Source organism: Triticum dicoccoides, chromosome 7B (genome assembly GCF_002162155.2).
Source record: "Triticum dicoccoides isolate Atlit2015 ecotype Zavitan chromosome 7B, WEW_v2.0, whole genome shotgun sequence".
Classification (NCBI taxonomy): Eukaryota; Viridiplantae; Streptophyta; class Magnoliopsida; order Poales; family Poaceae; genus Triticum; species Triticum dicoccoides.
Window position 1 is genome coordinate 86,818,927 of NC_041393.1, and position 17,495 is coordinate 86,836,421.

The 17,495-nt window shown below is 46.7% G+C and overlaps 1 pseudogene; it reads left to right on the forward strand.

Annotated features, from left to right (window-relative positions):
- The first annotated feature begins 15,069 nt into the window (after nt 1-15,069).
- Nucleotides 15,070-17,495, forward strand: part of LOC119338671 — a 43,007-nt pseudogene continuing 40,581 nt past the window's right edge.

Sequence of the window (17,495 nt, forward strand, 5' to 3'; positions counted from 1 at the left end):
ACCAACTCGTGTCCTGTGATCCTTACGGCGATCACAACCCGACCAACTCATGGCCAACTCAACACGACAGCCTCAAACTTAGTGTGCAAATTTATTAAGTGTTGACCCATGGTGTGTCCTACTTTCGAGCATGTCCGTAGCCGTGGACTCGGCTATCGATAGATTAAAACACTCTGTAGAGGTAAGTACGCTGTACCCACACTATGGAACCCATGGCCTTGCACTCCCATTCGGGTGGACCAACGGCATCCCGACAAAACCATTTCATTGTCATGACATTCTCCCGGCCACTCCGACTCAGTCCCCATCGGGCTAGTCCTGGGTGGCCCCATGTCTACCTCCAGACACCTCGACCACCATCGTGGCCACGATCCACTCTAGGACCCGGTACCAAAACTTAACTTAAAAATGGGCTCACAAGGTTATGCCTGCCTACCGGGCCAGGGTACAACACGCCCATAACCTTCCCTAAAAGGAGGCACCGACCAGAGGCACGACAATGAAACGCATTAAGGCCCTCCCATATCGGCAAATGTGGTTGCACTGGGAAAGACTCATTTCAGTGGCACCATGACCCGGTCAACAACATATTCAAGTTGAGTTACTTATTAGGTTCAACTTAATGTGAAAATAATCCGTGTCAATGCCATGCTATGCATCACTTTACACATGCACCAGGTAACCATGCAAATAACTAAATCAACTACGCTCCCATGGAGCCATCATCATCAACTCAAAATACTTCTCTGGTTAAGATCAAACCTCGCTTCAACCAGAATCATTTCTAGCAATATCATTATTTTTCATCATGCAAGAAGAATAATTAAACTTATTACTAAACTCCATGACCATATCATTTATTCGTTACTCATCACTAAGTTCTTCTAAGCTGAGCAACAAAATTTACTTCAAACTTTCTATAGATCAAGTATTCTAACATGACAAGCATTTTAACAGAATATAATTATCATATAAATAATTTAAATGCATGAATAATTATGAGTTCAAGTAGGAGAATCATAAATATTGAAGTGGCATTCTGAAAATGTTGTTGTGGCTTGCCTTAGTGCTGATGAGGTTCACAAAGCTCCTGGTGATCCTCAAGACAAGCTGGCTCTTCTAAAAATAATCAAAACCACAAAAAGAAAATATCAAGAAACCTTCTGAAAATCACCAGAAAGTACAGACAGCAAGGATAAATCCCATCTTTTGGGTACTGTTAGATTTTTGGTCAAAGAACACAATGCAAAAAGAATCAATGCATTTGGACTTGTAGATAAAAAGTTGTGGCTGTTTGAAGGTTCCTGGAATTTAAATGAATTTAAATTAATAACTAAACTGGGGTGACGTCGAAGGCGTAAACACCCGGGGTGCCACCACTCATACCGCTTCGCACGCGTAATGAGTGGCTGACTAGCGGGCCCCACTAGTCAGGCCAGAGGGAGGGGAGAGGGAAACAGGGAGAGACGACGGTTTGCCGGAGCACATGCCGGCGATGAGACTTCTTGGTGTCAAACGAGAGGGAGGAATCGACGGAGGAGAAGATTGCGCACCTACCCGTACCCGTAGCGTAGCTAGCGGTGACCGGACGGCGTCGAAATTTGCCTCTCTAGCTGAGGCAGAGGGCGGAGGTTGCCGGAGAAGAAGACGGCAGCGGCTTGGGGCGGCTCTAAGGGCTCCAGCAGAGTGGAATGGCCTCACCGACGAGCGGCGGAGGCCCCGGCAGGGTCTCCTTGGCTTGGGAGGGGCCGAAGCTGCGGGGATGATCCAGAGGAGATCACCTGCGAGCTATGCTTGTAAACGGCAACCCGCGGCCTACCCGACCGGGCTGCGGCTTCTACTGGTTCTAGGAGGGTGTGGGAGTGGCTACGCGTGCTCCTGGAGGCTCGGGTGGCGGCTACATATAGGCGGGCGGTGAGGAGGGCTCGGGCTCCGCCGGAGGACACCTGTCCATGGCGCCCGGCGACGAACGGTGCCAGTGGGAGAGGGAGAAGACGACAGAGATCACGCAAGAACTGTGCGCGAGCGCGGACAAGCACAAGATCGAGGGGGAACGCGATGAGCACAGTGCGCCGAGCACTGTGTCGTTGGCTAGACCGTGCCTGTGCTCTCTGCGGAGAGCTCCGGCGTCGGCGAGCGCTAGGGAGAGTTAAGGGGGTGGAGATGGGGATTGTGGCGAGGGGTGGCATGCCTGGGCCGGCTGGGCAGCGAGCACGCGCTCAACAGAGCGTTTGGCGGCACGCAGAGCGCGCGTTTGGCATGCCAGCACGCTCGGGCGAATGCAGTCACCGCGTGGACTATGACATCAGGCCACCCTAAGCACTAATCAAGATGTCTGGCGTGTAGTCCTTAGTAAACTGAGGTGTTACCACGATTAAGCTAGGATCCAGGTGTAGTAGAACTGAATTTGTACTGCTGGTAAGTTTCTGGACCGTAACTTTGGAGAGTTACTGTGGTCAAACCACTGGGAGTCAAGGGCTGAGCTTTGGGGTTTTACTTACACTTACTAAGGTAAATAGGCACAGGGAAAACCAGCTACAATGGAGCTAGTAAAAAGGTAGTTGCTGTAGAAACTACCAATTCTGCCCAGAAGTGAATTTATTTTCTGTAGCCAAAATATTCCAAAGAGTGGTGAAATATTTTTGCTCAGAAAGGTGCCCTAGGGTCCAAAGAATAATTCGGATTTTTCTCAGGATTTTTGGGGCAAGGAAAAATAGGGTTGCTTTGGAGCACAAGGGGCTGACTAGGGTTTTGGAGGGCAAAATGAATATTTTTCATTTAAGAAAAATATTCCAAGTCATATTTTGGGTTGAACCAGAGGTGAAATGATGGTTTTGAGGTAGAGAGGGAACACTTGGGTGATAATCAAGGGGTACCCAAGTGGTTAAGTCCAAATGAAATGATTTAAAACTCGAAATTCAAAACCAACTCAACTGAAAATCAAGAAAAAGAAAGGAGGGCAAAACCAGGCTGTCACACGAAGGTACCACACAAAGATTTTATTCTTAAGTGGTATCTTCATCTTCCAAATCTTCTTGTTGTTATCAATTGGCACATCTGACAGGATCAGAGCACTATACATAGAGTTGACCGTGAATTTACCATTCACCTGTAGACTCCAACAAAATTCATCGGTTCCTTGTGATAATCACATCATTGATAATCTCAATAATAGAAAGTGTCGGTGTTCTGGGAACTAGGGTACCCAGACCTGACTGCCTGCGGTCCATGGCATGGCTCCATCGGCAGCCTGGTATGGCCCATCTTCGACTACGACAAGACAAGACCCTCGCAAGGGCCCAAGCCTCGCGAGGCGGACGACATCAAGACCTCCTGAGGGAGCGGCCTTCTCAGGTGGCCTCCTGACGGAGCGGAGATTTCTATGCAAGACCCAGCCTCACGAGGCTGAAATGATATCAGCCATGACGACCAAGGCCAGACACACGCCAGTGGGCGTAGAGCGGCGGGTTTCCTATTTTGTGCAAAGGAGGCAAGCGCAGGTGTGGAGTCCAAAGGAATCAAGCAAAGGTTGCCATTTGCGTGCAACGATACCAAGACCGCCAGAACAGTAGGATGGATGTCATAGCCGAGCCCACCACGACGTCACGCTCAGAGGTTTTGCAGGCGAAAACCACCTTTCGTCAAGATTAGATGTACTTCTTGTCCCCTTTCAAAGTTGGCCGTTGTGGGATCCCTTCCCACCTAAGTTTTGGAGGAAGAGGACCGAGGCCACTATAAATATAGCATGGCCACCACCGTAGAAAGGGATCGGAGGATCGGTTCACAGGGTGATCAGCTGATTGAACCCCCAAGAGCTCATCACAAGAACATGCCTCCTAAGGCTGTTCTTCCACTTGTACTAGCTCATCCTCAGCCCCTCGCGACACTAATCCACCACAAAGCAGGAGTAGGGTATTACACCGCAAGGTGGCCCGAACCTAGGTAAACTGATGTATCTTTTCTCCTTCTTGTTCATCGAGCTAGGTCACGAGAGCAGCGGATTGATCAGCTTCAGAGGTTGAGTTCTTCGCACACGCGCCTGAGTTCGAACCTTTCTTGGGTTTGCGGAGCCCAGAATCCAACATTTGGCGCGCCAGGTAGGGGGCGTGTCAAAGCCTCTCTTCCGTCAGTTGTTTCACCCCCGCTCCGATGCGCTCATGACAGACGCTCATCAAGTTCATGCTGAGCGCCGAGTAGCCCTCGTCGCGCGCGGCGCTAAGACAGCGCCCCGCGGGGAACGGTGCTCCTCGCCGCTCCCCGTTGCCTGTGGCCAACACTACCACTGGCTCTACAGCCCATGAGCAGCAGGATTTGTCGCTGCCACTCTCCGTGCGACGCGATGGCCGCTCCGCCACTCCGTTGCTGACCCTGGCCGCTGCTTCGTCCTCCCACGCCTGTCGCGAGCCGACGACCGCACAGTCGGCTCTGCTCATGGAGCGTGAGCTTCTGTGCTACCGTCTGGCCGACGACCTCTACGAGGACTGGCTGGACCGCATCGCTGAGCTCATCAACACTGCTGGAGAGGCTCCTGCATTGTCCCGTTCGCTGCCTCCCCTGCAGTCCCAGGCAGGCAACATAGCTCACGGCGCGCCTCCTCCTCCTCCTCCTCTCCGGCAAGTTGTCATCCCCGAGCCAAGGCGCGAGGCCCCCAGCACGACCAGCCGTGCAGGGTGCCCGCGCGAGATGAAGAAAGCTGTTGGGTCATGCAGCGGCCCCAGAGAAAGGCGCGCGCGCTCCCAGCTCCCCCTGCGTCTCCACGTCAAGACCGCATGCAGCCCAAGGTGGTTGTGCATGGGCGTCAAGACATGGCTCCCTCTTCGAGGCGAGCCCCCGTGGCCACAGCGGGATGTCGGGCGTTCACTCCAGAGCTTCCCCATGAGGTCTGGCCCGGCAAGTTCAAGCCGGATCTACCTCCGCGCTACGATGGCACCCCCGACCCGGTTGTGTTCCTTCAACTCTACGAGTTGAGCATCGAGGCGACAAGTGGTGATGAGAAGGTCATGGCGAACTGGTTCCCCATGGCCCTCAAGGATGTCACACGCTCGTGGCTCCTGAACCTCCTGGTGGGTACTATGTCTTGAGCTTGCGTTGGTTTTCCTTGAAGAGGAAAGGGTGATGAAGCACAGTAGCGTAAGTATTTCCCTCAGTTTTTGAGAACCAAGGTATCAATCCAGTAGGAGGCTCCTCAAAAGCCCCACGCACCTACACAAACAAACAAAGAACTCACAACCAACGCAATAAAGGGGTTGTCAATCCCTTCACGGCCACTTGCGAAAGTGAGATCTGATATAGATAATATGATAAGATAAATATATTTTTGGTATTTTATGATATAGATTGGAAAAGTAAAGATGCAAATAAAATTTATTGAAAGCTTATATGATAAAAGACAGACCCAGGGGCCATAGGTTTCACTAGAGGCTTCTCTCAAGATAGCATAAGTATTACGGTGGGTGAAAAAACTATTGTCGAGCAATTGATAGAAAAGCGAATAATTATGAGATTATCTAGGCATGATCATGTATATAGGCATCACGTCCGTGATAAGTAGACCGACTCCTGCCTGCATCTACTACTATTACTCCACACATCGACTGCTATCCAGCATGCATCTAGAGTATTAAGTTCATAAGAACAGAGTAACGCTTTAAGAAAGATGACATGATGTAGAGGGATAAACTCATGCAATATGATATAAACCCCATCTTTTTATCCTCGATGGCAACAATACAATATGTGCCTTGCTGCCCCTGCTGTCACTGGGAAAGGACACCGCAAGATTGAACCCAAAGCTAAGCACTTCTCCCATGGCAAGAAAGATCAATCTAGTAGGCCAAACCAAATAGATAATTCGAAGAGACTTGCAAAGATAACTCAATCATACATAAAAGAATTCAGAGCAGATTCAAATATTTCTCATAGATAAACTTGATCATAAACCCACAATTCATCGGATCTCGACAAACACATCGCAAAAAGAGTTACATCAAATAGATCTCCACAAGAGAGGGGGAGAACATGGTATTGAGATCCAAAAAGAGAGAAGAAGCCATCTAGCTAATAACTATGGACCCGAAGGTCTGTGGTAAACTACTCACAACTCATTGGAAGGGCTATGGTGTGATGTAGAAGCCCTCCATGGTCGATTCCCCCTCCGGTGGAGCACCGACGATGGCTCCAAGATGGGATCTCGCAGATACAGAAGATTACGGTGGTGGAAATTGTGTTTCGGTGGCTCCCCGGATGTTTTCGGGGTACGTGGGTATATATAGGAGGAAGAAGTATGTCGGTGGCCGCCCGAGGGGCCCACGAGATAGGGGGCGTGCTGTGTAGGGGTGGGCGCGCCCTCCACCCTCGTGGCCGCCTCGGCTGCTTCTTGGCTTGCACTCCAAGTCCTCTGGATCACGTTTGTTCCAAAAATCACGCTCCCGAAGGTTTCATTCCATTTGGACTCCGTTTGATATTCCTTTTCTTCGAAATACTGAAATAGGCAAAAAAAACAGCAATACGGGCTGGGCCTCCGTTTAGTAGGTTAGTCCCAAAAATGATATAAATGTGTAAAATAAAGCCCATAAACATCCAAAACAGGTAATATAATAGCATGGAACAATAAAAAATTATAGATACGTCGGAGACGTATCAAGCATCCCCAAGCTTAATTCCTGCTCATCCTCGAGTAGGTAAATGATAAAAACAGAATTTTTGATGTGGAATGCTACCTAGCATAATTCTCAATGTATTTCTCTTTATTGTGGCATGAATGTTTAGATCCAAATGATTCAAATTAAAGGTTCATATTGACATAAGAAATAGCAATACTTCAAGCATACTAATAAAATTAATCATGTCTTCTCAAAATAACACGGCTAAAGAAAGTTCATCCCTACAAAATCACATAGTTAGGTTTTGCTTCATTTTCGTCACACAAAAATGTTCCCAAATTCTACACTCCCGATGACAAGCCAAGCAATTGTTTCGTACTTAAATAATCTAAAAAATTTCAACTTTCACGCAATACATGAGCGTGAGCCATGGATATAGCACTATGGGTGGAATAGAATAATGATGGGGATTGTGTTAAGACAAAAAAGAGAAAGTCTCACATTGACGAGGATAATTAACGGGCTATGGAGAGGCCCATCAATTGATGTCAACATGAGGAGTAGGGATTGCCATGCAACGGATGCACTAGAGCTATAAATGTATGAAAGCTCAACAAAAGAAAAACTAGTGGGTGTGCATCCAACTTGCTTGCTCACGAAGACCTATGCATTTGAGGAAGCCCATCATAGGAATATACAAGCCAAGTTCTATAATGAAAAATTCCCACTAGTATATGAAAGTGACAACATATGAGACTCACTATATGAAGGACATGGTGCTACTTTGAAGCACAAGTGTGGAAAAGAGATAGTAACATTGCCCCCTTTTTCTTTTATTCTTTTATTCTTTTTTTTCTTTTTTCTTTTTTTTCTTTGGCCTTTCTTTTTTTTTCTTTGGCCTTTTTTTCTTTGGCCTTTTTTTCTTTGGCCTTTCTTCTTTTTTTTCTTTGGGGACAATGTTCTAATAATGATGATCATCACACTTCTATATATTTACAACTCATGAATTACAACTCGAAACTAGAACAAGATATGACTCTATATGAATGCCTCCGGCGGTGTACCGGGATGGGCAATGAATCAAGAGTGACATGTTTGAAAATTTATGCATGGTGGCTTTGCCACAAATACGATGTCAACTACATGATCATGCAAGGCAATATGACAAAAGTAATGCGTGTCATAATGATAAGCGGAACGGTGGAAAGTTGCATGGCAATATATCTCGGAATGGCTATGGAAATGCCATAAATAGGTAGGTATGGTGGCTGTTTTGAGGAAGATATAAGGAGGTTTATGTGTGATAGAGCGTATCATATCACAGGATTTGGATGCACCAGCGAAGTTTGCACCAACTCTCAAGGTGAGAAAGGGCAATGCACGGTACCGAAGAGGCTAGCAATGATGGAAAGGTAAAAGTGTGTATAATCCATTGACTCAACATTAGTCAAAAGAACTCATATACTTATTGCAAAAATTTAGAAGTCATCAAAAACCAAGCACTACGCGCATGCTCCTAGGGGGATAGATTGGTAGGAAAATACCATTGCTCGTCCCCGACCGCAACTCATAAGGATGCACAATCCAAGGACACTTCATGCATGCCAATCTGTTACACAACTTTAACCATACGTGCATGCCATGGGACTTGCTAACTTCAACACAAGTATTCTTTAAATTCATAATCACCCAACTAGCATGACTTTAATATCACTACCTCCATATCTCAAAACAATTATCAAGTATCAAATTGATCATAGCATCCAATTCACTTCCTATGATAGTTTTTATTATACCAAACTTGGATGCCTACCATTCTAGGACCAATTTTATAACCATAGCAAATACCATGCTGTTCTAAGAGACTCTCAAAATAATGTAAGTGAAGCATGAGAGATCAACAATTTCTTCAAAATTAAACCACCACCGTGCTCTCAAAGATATAAGTGAAGCACTAGAACAAAAATTATCTAGCTCAAAAGATATAAGTGAAGCACATAGAGTATTCTAATAAGTTTTAATCAAGTAGGCTTCTACCAAAAGGTTTGTACAACAAGTATGATTGTGGTAAACTAAAAAGCAAAGACTAATATCATACACGACGCTCCAAGCAAAACACATATCATGTGGTGAATAAAAATATAGCTCCAAGTAAAGTTACCAATGAACGAAGACGAAAGAGGGGATGCCTTCCCGGGGCATCCCCAAGCTTAGGCTTTTGGCTATTATTGAATATATTGGGGTGCCATGGGCATCCCCAAGCTTAGTCTTTTGCCACTCTGTATTCCATAGTCCATCGAATCTTTACCCAAAACCTGAAAACTTCACAACACAAAACTCAACAGGAAATCTCATAAGCTCCGTTAGTGCAAGAAAGAAAAACCACAACATAAGGTACTGTAATTAACTCATAATTTTTTTATATTGGTGTTAAAACTACTGTATTACAAATTCTCTATGGTTCATACCCTTACATACTAGCCATAGATGCATCAAAATAAGCAAACAACACACGAAAGGCAGAATCTGTCAAAAACAGAACAATCTGTAGCAATCTGTAACTAACGCAAACTTCTGGAACTCTAAAAATCCTACCAAAATAGGATGTCCTAGGAAATTTGTCTATTGATCTACAGCAAAAAGAATCAACGCAAAAGCACGTTTCTGTGATTTATTGAATTGTTTCTCGTGAGCGCAAAGTTTCTGTTTTCCAGCAGAATCAAATTAACTCATACCATAGGTTATCCTATATGTTCTACTTGGCACAAACACTAAATAAAACATGGATCTCATCTAAACAGAAAGTAGATACAAATTTTATTACTAAACAGGAACAAAAAGAAAGAACATAAAGAAAATTGGGTTGCCTCCCAACTAGCGCTATCGTTTAACGCCCCTAGCTAGGCATAAAAGCGAAGATAGATCTAAGTAGTGCCATCTTTGGCACTTGATTCATAAGTAGCTCGCATGATAGATTCATAAGGTAATTTAATCTTATTTCTTGGAAAGTGATCCTTGTCTTTCCTTAATGGAAATTGGAATCTAATATTCCCTTCCTTCATATCAATAATCACGCCAATAGTTCTAAGGAAAGGTCTACCAAGAATAATAGGGCAAGAAAGATTGCAATCTATGTCAAGAACGATAAAATTAACGGGCACCAAATTTTATTTGCAACAACAAGGACATCATTGATTCTTCCCATTGGCTTTCTAATGGTGGAATCCGCAAGGTGCAAATTTAAAGAACAATCATCAAGATCATGGAAACCTAGAATATCACATAAAGTTTTCAGAATCGTGGAAACACTAGCACCCAAATCACACAAAGCAAAACACGCATGATCTTTAGTTTTAATCTTTATAGTAGGTTCCCACTCATCATTAAGTTTTCTAGGTATAGAAACTTCCAAATTAAGTTTTTCATCAAAAGATTGCATCAAGGCATCAACAATATGCTTGGTAAAAGCTTTATTTCTACTATAAGCATGAGGAGAATTCACAACAGATTGCAACAAGGAAACACAACTTTCTAAAGAACAATTATCATAATCAAATTCCTTGAAATCCGAGATAGTGGGTTCAATGCTATTTAAAGTCATGACCTCTCCAATCCCACTTTTACCAAATTTAGCATCAAGATCTAAAAACTCCGAATTATTGGGACGCCTTCTAACTAAAGTTGACTCATCTCTAGTCCCATTATTATTAAGATTCATATTGCAAAACAAAGATCTGATAGGGGACACATCAATAACTTTAAGATCTTCATCATTATTTTCATGGAAACTAGAAGAACACGCTTTTACAAAGCAATCTTTTTTAGCATGCAATCTAGCGGTTCTTTCTTTGCACTCGTCAATGGACACTCTCATTGCTTTGAGAGACTCATTGATATCATGCTTAGGGGAAGTAGATCTAAGTTTAAGAGAATCAACATCAAGCGAAAGTCTATCAACGTTCCTAGCCAAATCATCAACTTTGAGCAATTTTTCTTCAAGCGAGGCATTAAAATTCTTTTGAGAGACCATAAATTCTTTCACACTATTTTCAAAATCAGAGGGAATCTTATTAAAATTACCATAAGAATTATTGTAGTAATTTCCATAATTATTAGAGGAATTGCTAGGGAACGGTCTAGGATTAAAGTTTCCTCTATAAGCATTGTTTCCAAAATTATTCCTACCAACAAAATTTACGTCCTTAGATTCATTATTACTCTTAATCAAGGTAGATAAAGGCATATCATTGGGATCAATATAAGTACTCTTAGTAGCAAACAATCTCATAAGCTCATCCATCTTTCCACTCAAAACATTAATTTCTTCTATAGCATGCATTTTTTTACTAGTAGATCGTTCGGTGTGCCATTGAGAATAATTAGCCACAATATTATCAAGAATTTTTGTAGCATCTCCTAAAGTGATTTCCATAAACGTGCCTCCGGCGGCTCAATCTAAAAGATTTCTAGAAGCAAAGTTTAATCCGGCATAAAAAATTTGTATGATCATCCATAAATTCAAACCATGAGTAGGGCAATTGCGAATCATTAATTTCATTCTTTCCCAAGATTGGGCTACATGCTCATGATCAAGTTGTTTAAAATTCACAATATCGTTCATAAGGGAGATGATCTTAGCGGAAGGAAAATAGTTAGAGATAAAAGCATCTTTGCACTTGTTCCAAGAATCAATACTATTTTTAGGCAAAGACGAAAACCAAACTTTAGCATGATCTCTAAGTGAAAACGGAAATAACTTCAATTTAACAATATCATTATCCGTATCTTTTTTCTTTTGCATCTCACACAAATCAACAAAGTTGTTTAGATGGGTAGCAGCATCTTCACTAGGAAGGCCGGAGAATTGATCTTTCATAACAAGATTCAGCAAGGCAACATTGATTTCACAAGACTCGACATCATTAAGAGGAGCAATCGGAGTACTAAGGAAATCATTATTATTGGTATTGGAGATATCACACAATTTGGTATTATCTTGCGCCATGGCGACAAGTAATCCAACACACAAGCAACAGAAAAAGGCGAGCGAAAGAGAGAGGAAGAAGAAGGCAAGCGGAAAAGAGGGGAGATTGGGAAAGAGAGGGAGAATAAAACGGCAAGGGTGAAGTGGGGGAGAAGAAAACGAGAAGCAAATGGCAAATAATGTAAATGCGAGGGAGGTGAGTTTGCCATGGGCACTTGGTATGTCTTGACTTGAGTGAAGACCTCCCCGGCAACGGCGCCAGAAATCCTTCTTGCTACGTCTTGAGCTTGCGTTGGTTTTCCTTGAAGAGGAAAGGGTGATGCAGCACAGTAGCGTAAGTATTTCCCTCAGTTTTTGAGAACCAAGGTATCAATCCAGTAGGAGGCTCCTCAAAAGTCCCACGCACCTACACAAACAAACAAAGAACTCACAACCAACGCGATAAAGGGGTTGTCAATCCCTTCACGGCCACTTGTGAAAGTGAGATCTGATAGAGATAATATGATAAGATAAATATATTTTTGGTATTTTATGATATAGATTGGAAAAGTAAAGATGCAAACAGAAGTAGATTGAAAGCTTATATGATAAAAGATAGACCTGGGGGCCATAGATTTCACTAGAGGCTTCTCTCAAGATAGCATAACTATTAAGGTGGTGAACAAATTACTGTCGAGCAATTGATAAAAAAGCGAATAATTATGAGATTATCTAGGCATGATAATGTATATTGGCATCACGTCCGTGACAAGTAGACCGACTCCTGCCTGCATCTACTACTATTACTCCACACATCGACCACTATCCAGCATGCATCTCGAGTATTAAGTTCATAAGAACAGAGTAACGCTTTAAGAAAGATGACATGATGTAGAGGGATAAACTCATGCAATATGATATAAACCCCATCATTTTATCCTCGATGGCAACAATACAATACGTGCCTTGCTGCCCCTGCTGTCACTGGGAAAGGACACTGCAAGATTGAACCCAAAGCTAAGCACTTCTCCCATGGCAAGAAAGATCAATCTAGTAGGCCAAACCAAACCGATAATTCGAAGAGACTTGCAAAGATAACTCAATCATACATAAAAGAATTCAGAGGAGATTCAAATATTTCTCATAGATAAACTTGATCATAAATCCACAATTCATCGGATCTCGACAAACACACTACAAAAAGAGTTACATCAAATAGGTCTCCACAAGAGAGGGGGAGAACATGGTATTGAGATCCAAAAAGAGAGAAGAAGCCATCTAGCTAATAACTATGGACCCGAAGGTGTGTGGTAAACTACTCACAACTCATCGGAAGGGCTATGGTGTTGATGTAGAAGCCCTCCATGGTCGATTCCCCCTCCGGCATAGCGCCCACGAAAGCTCCAAGGTGGGATCTCACAGATACAGAAGGTTACGGCGGTGGAAATTCTGTTTCGGTGGCTCCCCGGATGTTTTCGGGGTACGTGGGTATATATAGGAGGAAGAAGTACGTCGATGGCCGCCCGAGGGGCCCACGAGATAGGGGGGCGCGCCCTATAGGGGTGGGTGCGTCCTCCACCCTCGTGGCCGCCTCGGCTGCTTATTGGCTTGCACTCCAAGTTCTCTAGATCACGTTTGTTCCAAAAATCACGCTCCCGAAGGTTTCATTCCGTTTGAACTCCGTTTGATATTCCTTTTCTTCGAAATACTGAAATAGGCAAAAAAAACTGCAATACGGGCTGGGCCTCCGGTTAGTAGGTTAGTCCCAAAAATGATATAAATGTGTAAAATAAAGCCCATAAACATCCAAAACAGGTAATATAATAGCATGGAACAATAAAAAATTATAGATACGTTGGAGACATATCAGTGGGGTTGATCTCCTCCTAGGACGAGCTGCGAGAGCGCTTCATCGCCAACTTCCAAGGCACTCGCGACCGCCCTCCTGCAGCTGGTGAATTGCGGCGCATCAAGCAACAACCAGGAGAGACCTTGCATAAGTACATCTAGCGCTTCAACAACTTTCGCCTCAAGATCCCCAAGGTGTCAGGTGAGGCCATCATCTCAGCGTTCATTGATGGCGTCCAGGAAGTCAAGATGAAGGAGGAGGTCGCCATACACGAGGACCTGTGTTTAGCCCTGGAGATGTTCAATATGGCGACCATGTGTGCAAGGGAATAAGAAGGCCGTCTCTCGCTCCTCGAGCTCCCTGAAGCCGATCCTGAAGACAAGAAGGCCAAGGCGAAGGACGTGAAACACAAGGGCCCGACGGTGCTCGTGGTCGAGCCTGACATGAAGCGCAGCTTTGATCACCCTAAGTCCTCCAAACGCAACCGCCCGTTCCGTGTCTTCCACAACATGCACAACCACAACACCAACAACTGCCAAGAGCTCAGGGCTATCCGGGACGGGCGCCTCGGCCGCCGCCCTGAGCGCAACGACCGTGGCTACGACTGGAGAGGAGGTCACGATAGAGGCCGCTGGGACAATTGTGGCCGCCGCCAGGGTTAGCGTGACCAGCCTCATGAGGACCGTCCTCAGGGCAATGCTAGTTTCCCTCCACTGCCGCCGCCACCAAGAAGGAATGATGACCACCGCCAGGACGATGGGGCTGGGGGCCTCCAAGAGCCTCGTGCTATTGCCTGCATCCTGGGAGGTGCTCAGGCCCCTCCCTCCCATCGCATCTTCTAGCAGTTCACTCGTGAGGTGAACACTACCCTCCCCAAGCTTGAGGCGTCGCGTCCGCTTAGGTGGTACAAGTACGCCATCACCTTTGAATCCTCAGACTAGCTCAAGTGCGCGGCCACTTTAGGCACGCTCCCCATGCTCTGCTCGCCTACCATCAGCAACATTCTCGTCACCAAGACACTCATTAAAGGTGGCGCTAGGCTCAATGTTCTCTCCGTCAAGACATTTGACAGGCTCCACGTGCCATATGACCAGCTTCAGCCCACCAAGCCATTCTTAGGGGTGACCAATGGCTCCATGCACCCCATCAGGCAGATTCTTCTCCCCGTCACCTTCGGCAAGCGCGACAACTACCACACCGAGCTCATCGACTTTGACGTCCCTCACATTCACCTGTTGTACAATGCCATCCTCGGTACCCGGCTCTCGCCAAGTTCATGGCGGCAACGCACCACGGCTACAATGTCATCAAGATGCCAGGAAGTGGCGACATTATCACGGTAGCATGCGATGAGAAAGATGTGATGTGCCCCTCGAGCGTGCCTATCAGGCTGAAGTGGTCGAGGACCTGGATGGCAAGGGCATCACTCTTCCCCCTGAGGTTGCCCTAAAGAAGAAGAAGCAGCTCCTCCTCACGGGCCCTTAGGAGGCCGGCATGCCTGAAGATTGTGACTCGGGCCCCTCGCCCTCTGCTAGGGCGCCTGCCCCTCTCGCATAGGAATGCATGCCCGGCGCCCCCCCTCAGGTTGGGCTCGAGGGATCTTCTCTGGAAGGCCTCTGACCTGGCCAATGTCACAAGGGAGGCATTCGGGCACCATGTGTAGGCGTGCTTCAGCATGCTTCCAGGAGCAAGGCATAGGGCACGAGGCACCAAGCCCGCAGGAGTTCATCACCAGGGTAATCGAGAACCTTCAGGAGGCGCAGGCCATGCGAGGCAAGCGACAGCCTGCGTCACTCAATGCAGCTACTGCTCGGGACAAGAGCAGCGAGCTGCGCATCTGCGTCAACGTCCGGGGCCTCAATAGAGCTGCTTCTCAGGAGCTCTTTTGGCCATCCAGCATCGGCCGGTGTGGAGACCACCCCCACAGCTATGTCCGCATGCCATTCAGCCGATCGAGCGCGGCTGCCTCGCTCCAACGATGCATGTGCGACGTCCTGGCATCTCGTGAAGCCAGGCGCTAGGCAGTCCTAACGGAGGAGGAGCCAGAGCCTCCGGAGCCCCACGAGGCTCAGGAGCTTGCTGGCTCATGAGGAGCAACTTCTGCTGCGCGCATTTTCAGTTACTTCAACACTTCTACCTCAACGGTGCCAAGTGATTTTTTAGTTCGTTTCAGTTGAGGGCACCCCTCGGGCTGTAGTATCCTCAAGCTGTATGGGTCCGCCCCGCAGCATGTATCGTTTTTGCGCATCTATCAGAACTGATTTTACCCTTTTACAAGCTATTTCATGCTATCGCCGGCATCATATCCATTGCCCTGTTATTTGCAAGGCCGCCCAGCGCGGCCCTCGCATGCTGCTAACCTGCCTTGAGTTCATCCCGCAATGGAGGCTGTTGGCACAACGTCTTTGCATGGGTCTGTCCCTACAATGCTGAAAAATCTGAGAGACTGAGCTCTGGCTCGCGGCCGGCTCTGCACACGTCACCTCACCAGGTCCTCAGTGCCCTCACCTTCTCGCGGAAGGATCACCGGTAGGTCGGCAAGCGTTGTTGTATGCCATGCTTCCTCCCTCTAGCTAACCTGTAGGAACCTCAGGACCCGGTGTGGTGGGTAGCGATCACTCCGAGCCACCTATGCGAGGCTAGCCGCCCCTTTCCTCCACCCGATTCTCTTGTGCATTAAAGGGGGAGCCTATGAGTGTCGCACCTTAGGGGCCCCTACTAGACCCCAAGCTCTCACCCCCTGGCCTTGTCTATGGCAACGCGACCTGGCATACCTGAGGGAGTCCTGGATTAAGGGGTCCTCGGATAGCCGGACTATATACTTTGGCCGGACTGTTGGACTATGAAGATACAAGATTGAAGACTTTGTCCTGTGTCCGGATGGGAATCTCCTTTGTGTGGAAGGCAAGCTTGGCAATTTGTATATGTAGATCTCCTTCTTTGTAACCAACTCTGTGTAACCCTGGCCCCCTCCGGTGTCTATATAAACCGGAGGGTTTAGTCCATAGGACAACAACAATCATAATCATAGGCTAGCTTCTAGGGTTTAGCCTCTACGATCTCGTGGTAGATCAACTCTTGTAATACTCATATCATCAAGATCAATCAAGCAGGAAGTAGGGTATTACCTCCATCGAGAGGGCCCGAACCTGGGTACACATCATGTCCCCCGTCTCCTGTTACCATTAGCCTTAGACGCACAGTTCGGGACCCCCTACCTGAGATCCGCCGGTTTTGACACCGACATTGGTGATTTCATTGAGAGTTCCACTGTGCCATCGTGACAAGGCTAGATGGCTCCTTCAATCATCTTCAATGACGCGGTCCAGGGGGAGGTTTTCCTTCCCGGACAGATCTTCGTATTCGGCGGCTTCGTACTGCGGGCCAACTCGCTTGGCCATCTGGAGTAGATCGATAGCTACGCCCCTGGCCATCAGGTCAGGTTTGGAAGCTTGAACTACACTGCCGACATCCACGGACACTTGATCTTCGACGGATACGGCCCCGTGTCAGGTGCGCTGAAGAGTCTCGACGAGAAATGACGTAGATCTGCCATCAGACAGTATTCAGGGTATCTCGCCTGCGGCTGCTCCGGGACTCAATACGGAGCAGATTGTGCCATCTGAGGACGGGTGGATGGACCCCGCCACGGAGGCCGCACACTCATCGGCCTTGGAGCAGAACACTGATCCCGCCTCCTATGAGGCCGGTATCATCAGACTCTCGGACTCGTCTCCGGCTACAAGATCCGAACCGTGTACGCCCGTGCCTATCGAATCCGATTGGGCACTAGTCATGGAGTTCACCTCCGCGGATATCTCTCAACACCCACCCTTGGCTGATGTGCTAAATTCATTAATGTCTCTTTCCTTGTCAGGAGACTCTTGGCCGAACTATGTCCGGCTCGAGTGGGAAGCGGACGATGAGGAAATTCGTTCCCCACCCACCACCCACATTATAGCCACTGTCGATGACTTAACCGACATGCTTGATTTCGACTCTGAAGACATCGACGGTATGGAAAACGATGCTGGAGATGAATAGGAACCACCGCCCACCGGGCGCTGGACAGCCACCTCAT